The following is a 13,296-nucleotide window of genomic DNA, read 5'->3' as shown; positions in this document are numbered from 1 at the left end:
TGCGAAGATATACACGTGAATTTTTGTTTATTTTGACATTTTAAAATGTATCTAAGATGCATATCAAAATAGAGGAAGCATATGCACCCAAGAGACAAAAGATCAGTCTGGTAGGTAGGCTTCGGCTTGTTGTGAAAACCTTGAATAGAGTAAGAAAAACAGATCTAGAATACGTAGCCATTCTCATCCCAATATGAACAAGCCTAATCCCGAAAAAGATGGATTCCCATTTTTCTAGGATAAGTTTTACAATTTAGTTTATATTTACACTATACTAGTATGATTTATTTTGAAATCAGATAGTGCATACAGTTTATTATTTTGTCTGACTTTGTGTTGGTCCCAGAAATCTATGTTGGTCCCAGAAATCTAAGCTCAGGTTGGAATAATCAGGGGCCGCGGAATGTACGTATATACCTCTGGCATAGTAACTTCGATGATTAGATAACACCTCTACAAAATTAGTTGGTGGATTTCACGGAGAATCGCGCAGGTAACAAATGGAAGTAGCCAAATAAACAAAATCAGCAAAACACATACTTCAATATCTCTAAAAGTATCACGTATTTAACATTTGTCGATGCTCACAGAGGAAACAATCAACATGCATGTGCTTATGTGTTCATATTTTTTTTATCCCTTTCTACTAAGAATAACACATACTACCACGTGGTCTACGTGATAAGCAACCAAAAAAAAAAAAAAGAACAACACATACTGAAGAACTCTTCGGAGCATGAAGATAGCAAACAGCAAAAATTCCAACTAGGTGTTGTTAGAGATGGGAAAGCAAATATACCGACTGTCTCCCATGCCCACCATGAGCAGAGCCATACATCTTCGCCAAGAACGATTGGAAGCCCTGACCAGGTAGATCAATTCCAAGTTGGAAACAAACACATACGGCGTGTGTCTCCAGCACTCATGTATTGTGTGCAGTTGTGCTATGTGCCTCTTTCCTCTGCCTTTATTTATAGCCGTCCTCTCGGCCTTTCCCTTGCCTAGTGGATGCTGCACTTTAATTATTTTTGTTGGCTTCAGAAAATTTACTTTTAATGGTCATTAGATAATATATAGAGAAATTAACTTATAATTTGTTTTTTTGTGAAACAATGTACAATTATAGATGCTCACACATGTGCACATTCACTCACCCCTAATACCCCTATGAGCACCTCTAATAAACTGCGCTCAAGAAACTAATCCGACGGGTTTTGAGATTGACGAAGTTACCACATGCGTCTCGTTGTCGACGGGAATACCGCCCCCACTGAAGAATAATCCGCCTTTATGAGACGCCAAAGTGTCAAATATGTGATTTAAACTCTAGTGTGCTGGGGTGCCACTTCCCTCATAACCATTCAAGCACAAGTTGAATCTTTTAACTTGTAATTTGCTTGTCCTAGTTACTTTTCACTAAATAAATGTGCCCAAAATTAGCAGGTCGGGCATGATGGCATGAGGGAGAAACTATATGGATTACCATTAATTACCACCAAATATGCATATAACGAGCCAGTCTTCATTTTTAACTTGTTAAGGATAATGAGCCGGGGGACTTAACGATCATGCGTCTTAGTGGGCCGAGCATTCATGAACTGAGCAGCTCGTTATTCCAATCCTACTCACGCAATGAGCCTAGGATTTACCATAATAGTTTGTAAGGTTTTGGTAGCACGGCGATGGTAGAGTTGGGTTTGGGCCGCTAGAGAGGCCGACTAACTGACATAAACTTGTAGTAGACTAGTACGACGGTATCATGTGGTAACTGGGTCGGGCCGGTGTAGCGTGCAGTCGGTAGGATTGGGGATCCGATATGACCTCCGGTGGGGTCGAAGTGGGCTCAAAGGGGGACAGGGACGGTGAGCTAAAAAGACAAAGATAGCGAACAAAGTGAACGATGCTCGTCTTTTTTTTTTGGAACTGCAACCACCATACTATATTTATATTTTCATTTATCTGGGCAAACTATTGAGGAGGCAATGCAAATCAACCTCGTACTATCTAGGATACAATGTAAGATACAATGACAAGCATCAAATATAAAAGTATAGTAGGAATCGCAAATGTTTCTCACGGAGTTTCTATGCTAGTAAGGAAAATGGTGGTAAATATTTTTGAATGGGCCGCACGAGTGGCCATAAACCAAAAGATACCCAACTATACTAGTTTGACTATGCCACAAAAGCAACCATGTCGTCTTTGATATGTTGGGCATGTCATATCTAGTTGTGTAAACGCACATATGTTTGTTTTATTACTATATGGAGTAATATATACCGACGTGCCCAATGTTGGTCTCATAGGATGTAGTATTCCCTAGTAGTAAACTTGCAGATTTAGACAATTTACGGGAAAGTATGAGCACATTGCAACAATGATCATTAATGTTTTCACCGAATTGATAATTTTTTTAGTATTTCTTCTCATTGTCAACGGTTTAAAATGAAGAAGTAACAAGAAATAGTAGATCACATTGATCAATTGTAACACTTGGGTCACACTTTCTATGTTAATTTGAGATGAGACTAGCTTAATTCAAATCAAATTGGAGAACTTGTTAGTGCATACTACAGAGCTTGTTTAGTTTTGTACCATTACAGTAACTGATTTCATCAGTGTGCGCTAAGTATAAAACAATTCATGTCTATCTTCGTCGGTTGCCGCTATGGCAAATAGGGACAAACCAGGCATGGTCAATGAACCAAAAGTGTGACATGCGTGTATATATATTAAGAGATATGTATCAGCCAAGGCGATCCGGCGTCATTCTATCTTGCTAATGTCATTCTATCTCCAAGATCTCAATTAATGGGGCGTGGATGTGCTTCGTGGAACCCCACCTCACCTGCCACCAGACCAAGGACGCAGCCATGTCATTCTATCTCCAAGATCTCAACTAATGAACCATTGATCACAAACTTTCTGGTGTGTATATATGTTACTAATGAGAGCGCATCTAAATCTGAAATGGTAATGAACGTGTATGGAACAACTGTGAGAAAAGGAAAAACACAGGAACGCCCAACCACAGATTAATGATGCATATCTTCGCTAGCTAGCCACCGATTATACGCGTGGATACATGATGCAATTCCATCCCCACTTTGGCTCATTGCAGACGGTCCAACAAGGAAATAACACGTAGAGGGGTTACTGATGATACATGATGTAATTCTATCTCCACTTTGGCTCCTTGCAGACGCTCCAACAAGAAAATAATATATGTATACTGATGATGCATTGTTGTATATTACGACGGGAGCATTCTATCTATTGGTATAAATGTGCATTTTTTTTTTTAGAAGTATAAATGTGCATATCTGAGATAGTAGTATAGTATACTCCGCAGATACACAACTCGACACCAGTCTGATGGGCTGCATGAACCGAATTATTAATTCCTTGCAAGTTTTAGATCCAGCCCACACGACATAACTCGTACCAAAACTAAAGATGACAGACTTGGTGCATATATAGAGTAGAGAAAAAAATGTTTTGTATTCCTCAGGACCCAATTTATTTGTTCAAATAAACTCGGCATATTTTTTCACCGAAAGACACGTGTACATCACGCAAGGAACGGAAACAACGAATTCATATTCACTTCCTTGTTAACTATAGCCATATGGCGGCACAACACACATATCGGTACTTGATTTCTCAGCTTAATCATATGCAACCCATCTAATTTCAGTTGCACATACACTACTCAATTCTACTGTACACTATGTGTGTGTTTGGTAGCCCGCACGACCTCCAACCAGATCATGGGGAGACAAATTAGGCCCGATTGGTTGCATAGGCTTCATTCGTATTGTGACCCGCACGGGTTTTAAAGAACCTACGGGTCAGGCTCTAGGGGACAACCGAATTAGTAGCCTTCGTAAAGCGGCAGATCTAGTCTTGGCTCCTTGTTGCTCGTCCTTGCCGCAGTTATAGTCATCAATCATGGCGATGCTGGATGTTGAGATCCACTCAAAAATAACCTCCACGTGATTGGTTCTGATCATTCTCCTCTTCCTCCATTTAATGTTGGAGTTTGAATGTTGGATTTTGGACAGCTGCCGCTAGTTTTTTTCCCGCTTCCAATAAATTCATGTTTCTTTCTTCTTTCCACGCAGCATTTGTTTCCCCAAATCCTACATATCCGGCGTTCTGGTTTCTTGACTCTCTCTCATGGAGTCCTGGGCGGATCGGTTCTTGTTTCGACGATTTTTTCATCGTTGACCCTTGCGCTAGGATGAGCCTGGTTCACACTAGGGCCACATTGTCTCGTTGCTCATTCCATTTCCCTCCAGTTCGGAGGCCTTCTATGTGGTCCTTGGAAGGGAAAGTTTGGCGTGCTGGAATTTGATGTGTTAGCTATAACAAACTGAGGGAAAAAGGGAAGCATGGATCCCACATACGTGCAATAATCGGGAGGCACCAAATACCAATGACTTGGTCTCTGTCCCGTCTCTTTAGCACCTAATCATATAAGGGAATGGCTCCTACGTGTGATGATTAACGACACACAAAAAACAACTCCAGAACAAAACTACAGATCCTATTGAGGTGCGAAGGGAGCTGAAGACTAACGATCACCGCCATCCACCATGAGGATAGTGTTGGCGGCTGATGTCTACGCACGCTTCTATTCCTGTAGACAGTGTTGGGCCTCCAAGAGCAGAGGTTTGTAGAACAGCAGCAAGTTTCCCTTAAGTGAATCACCCAAGGTTTATCGAACTCAGGGAGGTAGAGGTCAGAGATATCCCTCTCAAGCAACCCTGCAATTAAGATACAAGAAGTCTCTTGTGTCCCCAACACACCTAATACACTTGTCAGATGTATAGGTGCACTAGTTCGGCGAAGAGATAGTAAAACACAGGTGGTACAGATGGTTGTAATATTGCAGGAAGTAAAGATGCAGTAAAACAGTAAACAAGCGATGTTTGCAGTATTTGGAAACAAGGCCTAGGGATCATACTTTCACTAGTGGACACTCTCAACATTGATCACATAACAAATAAATAACTTCTCCTCACTTGTGCTACATACACTCTCTTGTTGGATAACAAACACCATTCATTGTGTAGGGCTACAAGAGCTCCCTCAAGCCGGAGTTAACAAGCTCCACAACATTCGGAATTCATATTTAAGTAACCTCTAGAGTGCATAATAGACCGTTGCAATTTAGACCGAGTACTAACATAGCATACACACTGTCACCTTTAAGCTACGAAAGGGGGGATAGATCACATCAATACTATCATAGTAATAGTTAACTCCATAATCTACAAGAGATTACAATCATAACCTACGCCAAGTACTACATGATGCACACACTGTCACCATTACATCATGAAGGAGGAATAGACTACTTTAATAACATCACTAGAGTAGCACATAGATTAATAGTGATACAAAGCTCATGATCACATAAAGATCACATGGGAGAGAGAGATGAACCACATAGCTACCGGTACAGCCCTTAGCCTCGAGGGAGAACTACTCCCTCCTCATCACGGGAGACAGCAGCGGTGATGCAGATGGCGGTGGTGTCGATGGAGATGCCTTCCGGGGGCAATTCCCCATCCCGGCGGCGTGCCAGAACAGAGACTTCTGTCCCCCGAATCTTGGCTTCGCGATGGCGGCGGCTCTGGAACTTTTCTCGTATCGTGGCTTATTCTTTAGGGTTTTCACGACGGAGGCTTTATATAGGCGGAAGGACAGCCTCGGAGGAGTCCTGGTGGAGCCACACCATAGGGGGCGCCCCCCCTTGGCCGCGCCGCCAGGTGGGGTGGGCCCCCCAGGGCTCCACTCTGGTCCCTCTCTGGCTCTCTGGAAGCTTCCGTGAAATATAAGATCGTGGGCGTTGATTTCGTCCAATTCCGAGAATATTTCCTTTGTAGGATTTCTGAAACCAAAAACAGCAGAAAACAGGACTGGCACTTCGGCATCTCGTTAATATGTTAGTTCCAGAAAACGCATCAAAACGATATAAAGTGTGAACAAAACATGTAGGTATTGTCATAAAACTAGCATGGAACATAAGAAATTATAGATACGTTGGAGACGTATCAAGCATCCCCAAGCTTAGTTCCTACTCGCCCTCGAGTAGGTAAACGATAACAAGAAAAATTTCTGAAGTGACATGCTACTTACATAATCTTGATCAATACTATTGTAAAGCATATGAGATGAATGAAGTGATTCGAAGCAATGATAAAGACAATGACTAAACAACTGAATCATATAGCAAAGACTTTTCATGAATAGTACTTTCAAGAAAAGCATCAATAAGACTTGCATAGGAGTTAACTCATAAAGCAATAAATTCTTAGTAGAAAGCTTTGAAGCAACACAAAGGAAGATATAAGTTTCAGCAGTTTCTTTCAACTTCAACATGTTTATCTCATGGATAATTGTCAACACAAAGTAATATAACAAGTGCAATAGGTAAACATGTAAGAATCAATGCACAAAGTTGACACAAGTGTTTGCTTCTAAGATAGAAAGAAGTAGGTAAACTGACTCAACAATAAAGTAGAAGAAAGGCCCTTCGCAGAGGGAAGCATGGATTACTATTTTTGTGCTAGAGCTTTTCATTTTGAAAACATAGAAACAATTTTGTCAACGGTAGTAATAAATCATATATGTTATGCATAATACATCTTATAAGTTGCAAGCCTCATGCATAGATTACCAATAGTGCTCGCACCTTGTCCTAATTAGCTTGGATTAACACGGATTATCATTGCATAACATATGTTTCAACCAAGTGTCACAAAAGGGTACCTCTATGCCGCCTGTACAAAGGTCTAAGGAGAAAGATCGCATTTGATTTCTCGTTTTTGATTATTCTCAACTTAGATATCCATACCGGGACAACATAGACAACAAATAATGGACTCCTTTTTAATGCATAAGCATTCAACAACAGATAATATTCTCATAAGAGATTGAGGATTAATTGTCCAAACTGAAACTTCCACCATGATTCATGGCTGTAGTTAGCGGCCCAATGTTCTTCTCTAACAATATGCATACTCAAACCATTTGATCATGAAAATCGCCCTTACTTCAGACAAGACGAACATGCATAGCAACTCACATGATATTCAACAAAAGGTGTAAAAGTTGATGGCGTCCCCAGAAGCATGGTTACCGCTCAACAAGCAACTTATAAGAAATAAGATACATAGCCACATACTCTTCACCACAATAGTTTTTAAGTCTATTTTCCCATGAGCTATATATTGCAAAGGCAAAGAATAGAATTTTAAAGGTAGCACTCAAGTAATGTACTTTGGAATGGCAGAGAAATACCATGTAGTAGGTAGGTATGATGGACACAAATGACATAGTTTTTGGCTCAAGGATTTGGATGCACGAGAAGTAATCCCTCTCAATACAAGGCTTAGGCTAGCAAGGTTGTTTGAAGCAAACTCAAGTATGAACCGGTACAGCAAAACTTACATAAGAACATATTGCAAGCATTATAAGACTCTACACTGTCTTCCTTGTTGTTCAAACTCCTTAACCAGAAAATATCTAGACTCTAGAGAGACCAATCATGCAAACCAAATTTTAACAAGCTCTATGTAGTTCTTCATTAATAGGTGCAAAGTACATGATGCTGTTGGAGATATGCCCTAGAGGCAATAATAAAGTGGTTATTATTTATATCTTTATGTTTATGATAAATGTTTATATATCATGCTATAATTGTATTAACCGAAACATTAGTACATGTGTGATATGTAGACAAACAAAGAGTCCCTAGTATGCCTCTTAACTAGCTTGTTGATTAATGGATGATTAGTTTCATAATCATGAACATTGGATGTTATTAATAACAAGGTTATGTCATTGTATGAATGATGTAATGGACACACCCAATTAAGCGTAGCATAAGATCTCGTCATTAAGTTATTTGCTATAAGCTTTCAATACATAGTTACCTAGTCCTTATGACCATGAGATCATGTAAATCACTTATACTGGAAAGGTAATTTGATTACACCAAACGCCACTGCGTAAATGGGTGGTTATAAAGGTGGGATTAAGTATCCGGAAAGTATGAGTTGAAGCATATGGATCAACAGTGGGATTTGTCCATCCCGATGACGGATAGATATACTCTGGGCCCTCTCGGTGGAATGTCGTCTAATGTCTTGCAAGCATATGAATGAGTTCATAAGAGACCACATACCACGGTACGAGTAAAGAGTACTTGTCAGGAGATGAGGTTGAACAAGGTATAGAGTGATACCGAAGATCAAACCTCGGACAAGTAAAATATCGCGTGACAAAGGGAATTGGTATCGTATGTGAATGGTTCATTCGATCACTAAAGTCATCGTTGAATATGTGGGAGCCATTATGGATCTCCAGATCCCGCTATTGGTTATTGGTCGGAGTGAGTACTCAACCATGTCCGCATAGTTCACGAACCGTAGGGTGACACACTTAAAGTTGGATGTTGAAATGGTAGAACTTGAATATGGAATGGAGTTCGAATATTTGTTCGGAGTCCCGGATGAGATCCTGGACATCACGAGGAGTTCCGGAATGGTCCGGAGAATAAGATTCATATATAGGAAGTCATATTCCAAGTTTGGAAATGATCCGGTGCATTTATGGCAGGTTCTAGAAGGTTCTAGAAAAGTCCGGAAGAAATCACCATGGAAAGTAGAGTCCCGGAGGGACTCCACCTTGCATGGCCAGCCAACCCTAAAGGGGAGGAGTCCAAGGTGGACTCCCCTAGGGTGGCCGGCCAACCCCCCTCATGGAAGGGGGGAATCCCACCCCAAGTGGGATTCCCACCTTGGGTAGGTTTCCCCACATATGGGAGGTTTCATTGTTGGGGTCTTATTCGAAGACTTGGATACCAACACTTGGGGATTTCCACCTATATAATGAGGAGGAGAGGGAGGGGCTGCCCACTCTTAGCCGCACCACCTAGGGCTGCCCTTGGCCGGCGCCCTAGCCTCCCCTCTCTCCCCAAACCCTAGCGGTCTCTCTCCTCCACCACATCCCGGACGCTTAAGCGAAGCTCCGCCGGATTTCTCCACCACCACCGACACCACGCCGTTGTGCTGTCGGATTCAAGAGGAGCTACTACTTCCGCTGCCCGCTGGAACGGGGAGGTGGACGTCGTCTTCATCAACAACCGAACGTGTGACCGAGTACGGAGGTGCTGCCCGTTCGTGGCGCCGGAAGCGATCATGATCAAGATCTTCTACGCGCTTTTGCAAGCGGCAAGTGAACGTCTACCGCAGCAACAAGAGCCTCCTCTTGTAGGCTTTGGAATCTCTTCAAGGGTTAGTCTCGTTCATCCCCTCGTTGCTCCCGTCTTCTAGATTGCATCTTGGCTTGGATTGCGTGTTCGCGGTAGGAAATTTTTTGTTTTCTATGCAACGTTATCCTACAGTGGTATCAGAGCCGTGTCTATGCATAGATGGTTGCACGAGTAGAACACAATGGTTTGTGGGCGTTGATGCTCTTGTTATCTTTAGTTTGAGTACTTTGCATCTTTGTGGCATAGTGGGATGAAGCGGCTCGGACTAACTTTACATGACCGCGTTCATGAGACTTGTTCCTCGTTCGACATGCAACTTGTATTGCATAAGAGGCTTTGCGGGTGTCTGTCTCTCCTACTATAGTGAAGATTCAATTTACTCTTCTATTGAAAACATTAGTATCAACGTTGTGGTTCATGTTCGTAGGTAGATTAGATCTCTCTCGAAAACCCTAAACCACGTAAAATATGCAAACCAAATTAGAGACGTCTAACTTGTTTTTGCAGGGTTTGGTGATGTGATATGGCCATAATGTGATGATGAATATGTATGAGATGATCATTATTGTATTGTGGCAACCGGCAGGAGCCTTATGGTTGTCTTTAAATTTCATGTTGAGTAGTATTTCAAAGTAGTTGTAATAGTTGCTACATGAGGTGAACAACCATGAAGACGGCGCCATGAACCTTGACGCTACGCCGACGATGATGGAGATCATGCCCGAAGATGATGGATATCATGTCCGTGCTTTGGAGATGAAGATCAAAGGCGCAAAGACAAAAGGGCCATATCATATCACATATGAACTGCATGTGATGTTAATCCTTTTATGCATCTTATTTTGCTTAGATCGCGACGGTAGCATTATAAGATGATCCCTCACATTAATATCAAGATAATAAAGTGTTCTCCCCTCGTATGCACCGTTGTAACAGTTCGTCGTTTCAAAGCATCTCGTGATGATCAGATGTGATAGATTCAACGATTCACATACAACGGGTGTAAGCCATGTTGCACACGGAATACTTGGGTTTGCTTGACGAGCCTAGCATGTACAGACATGGCATCGGGACAATGGAAACCGAAAGGTTGAACACGATTCATATGGATGATATGATCAACATGTTGATGTTCACCATTGAAACTACATCATCTCACGTGATGATCGGTTTTGGTGTAGTGGATTTGGATCGTGTACCACTTTACAACTATGAGGGATGTTGTATTAAGTGGGAGTTCATTAGTAATTAGATTAAAACATGAACTAATTATCATAAACATAGTCTGAGTAGTATTTTGAATTAATTTTGTAGTATTGGCATCCGTTTACTACTATGCGCTAGTCTTATAATTGAGATAGAAATACTGTTAAAATCTGACTAGAAACTTTACGGATTGGTACCGTATTGTTAATGAATCAAGAAATGATTAAGTCCTATTGCAAACTTTTAGTAAACCTCACTTTGTTGATTCAGGGAGCTATGGTTTCAATTAGTACCTAAAGTTATCTTGTCTCCGTGAAACTTGAAGTTCAAATCTGTTTGAAAAGTAAGGAGCTGATAATTTAGTTTTCAGAAATAATCAAGGTACGAGATATATGTGATATCTAAGACCTTATTGCAAGATGATAGAATATAAATTTGGTGAGACTACATAAACTCATAAGTTTTATGGGAATGTACGAAGGTTGAAGGCAAGGCGTCCCAATCCTCCAACTATTGGGGCACTAACGATATTCGCATATCCATGAAGTGATTGTCCTTAGTATGCACCGTTGCTAAGACTCGTCGTTTGAAGCATCTCGTGATGATCGGGTGTTATAGATTCTACGTGTGCTTCCAACGGGTGCAAGACAGATTTGCATATGCGAATACTAAGGTTTAAACTTTATGAGCCTAGCATGTCTGAGACATGGTCTAAGAAAGTTATCATGAATTGATGGATAAAATTATGAGTGAAATTGTTCATCGTATTACAAAGTTACTAATAGTGAAATCTGAAGCACTTGTCATATGATGATCAACTTCAAAGTAAGAACCTCAAGGTTATTGGTATTTGACCAACAAACCTAGAAGTTATTGATGTTGAAATGTTTTTCTGAATAATGAGGAAAGCTAAAAGAGAAACTGCAAAAGATATTTTGGCAAAAGAAAAGAAAAGACTAGAAAGTCTAGCTCAGGTGTATATAAATGATATACATGTTATGGTTGTATTCCTAGTTAAGTCACACAATGAAATTCTTGGGTATTAGTACCATATTGGTTGGTATGAAGTGTCATACAAAACAACGCAATACAAGAATACAATGGCCTAAGTGACTGACAAGGAATATGATAGGAATGCACGTCTGGAACAAAATAAAGTGTTATTATGTTAAATGCGTTGGCATTCTATCTAGCCCTTAGAATTTATAATAAAGAACTTAATAATTGTTATTTTGCTCTGGTCAAATGAAAACAATGAGTTGTTCAAATTATGACATTACTCCATGTACGATGGATAAGTTATTATAAATCTTAATGGTGAAACATACATACATAACACTGACGCTAAAAATGCCATAAGGCAAATGATTTGAATTCCACTTATTTGTGGAACCGCAATTTAGGTCATGTTAGAAAGGATCGCATGAAGGAACTCCATGCAAATGGATTTTTGGAGTCATTCGATTTGTTGAATCGTTTGGCACTTGCAAAATCTTTTCTAAAAAGTAATGACTGAAATACCGTTCATAGGCCGGGCAACTAACTTAGTGAAAACATACATAATGATATATGTGGTTCACTGGGCATAGTTGTGTGCGGAAGATTCTTCTACTTCATGAAAACTTTCAAACAATGAATTGAGTATATAAGTGGATATATTCAATAAGGAAAAATTTGAAACATTTGAATAGGATTCAAATAAATTTCAGCATGAAGTGGAAATCATCGTAATAGAAAAATCAAATATCTATGATTGGATCATGGTGGAAATATTTGAATTACGAGTTTTAGCGAACATCTAAGAGAGTTATGAAATTGTTCTACAACTCACATTTCTTGGAGTATCATAATGATGATATAGTATCCGAGATATGTATCCAAACCTTGTTGGATCAATGATGAGATAAAATATTGATGCCATTATATTTTGTGGATTATGCTTTAGTGACTACCGCTTTTACACTTAATAGAGCATCATCATGATCCATTGAAATGACACCATACGAGTTATGGTATGGGTATGAATCCTAATAGTCTTTTCTTAAAATTTTGGTATGCATAGCATAAGTAAATAAGTTTACAACCAAAATCGGATGAATGTCTTTGTTGGTTATCCCAGAGAATTGATTGGGAATTCTTCCCACTATGTAGACAAAGACAAAAGTGTTTGTCAATGTTTCTTATTTTCAAGAAATTGTTTCTAGCGAAGTATTTGAGTGGGAGGACAATAGAACTTGATAAGGTTTATGAACCTGAGCATAATGATCAGAGTAGCACAACATCGGAATTGGTTTCGGAAGTGGCCACGACGATCATGGCTCCCATGACTACAAAGTGTTTTAGCCATGGAGATCGAAGTACATATTGAACCTTGTAGGTATGGTTTACTTTGTGATCAAATAAATGATTTGTGGACAAAGGATTGATTTTGAACAATGATAAACCAACTACAAACAAAGAAGTTATGATGGGCCCTGACTCCGTTAAAATGGCCATACGCCATGAAATCCATAATAGATGAATACTTTTTGAAAGTAAATGGATCTATAGACTTGGATGAAATATCCTTAAAGAAGCTCGACTTGTCGAAAAATTGTTTACGACAAAGTTCAAAGAGTTGACTACGATAAGATTAGATCTTCCGTAGCAATGCTTTATAATCTATGTGGATTATTCTAGTAATCACTACATATTTCTTTTATGAGATATGCTAGTAGGATGGCAAAATACACTACTTAACAGAAGTATGTATACAAGATACAACCAATTGTTTTGCTAGTCCGTAGAATACTAGATAGGTATAC

The sequence above is a fragment of the Lolium perenne genome, chromosome 3 (assembly GCF_019359855.2).
Source record: "Lolium perenne isolate Kyuss_39 chromosome 3, Kyuss_2.0, whole genome shotgun sequence".
Classification (NCBI taxonomy): domain Eukaryota; kingdom Viridiplantae; phylum Streptophyta; class Magnoliopsida; order Poales; family Poaceae; genus Lolium; species Lolium perenne.
Note: the sequence above shows the minus strand (reverse complement) of the source record.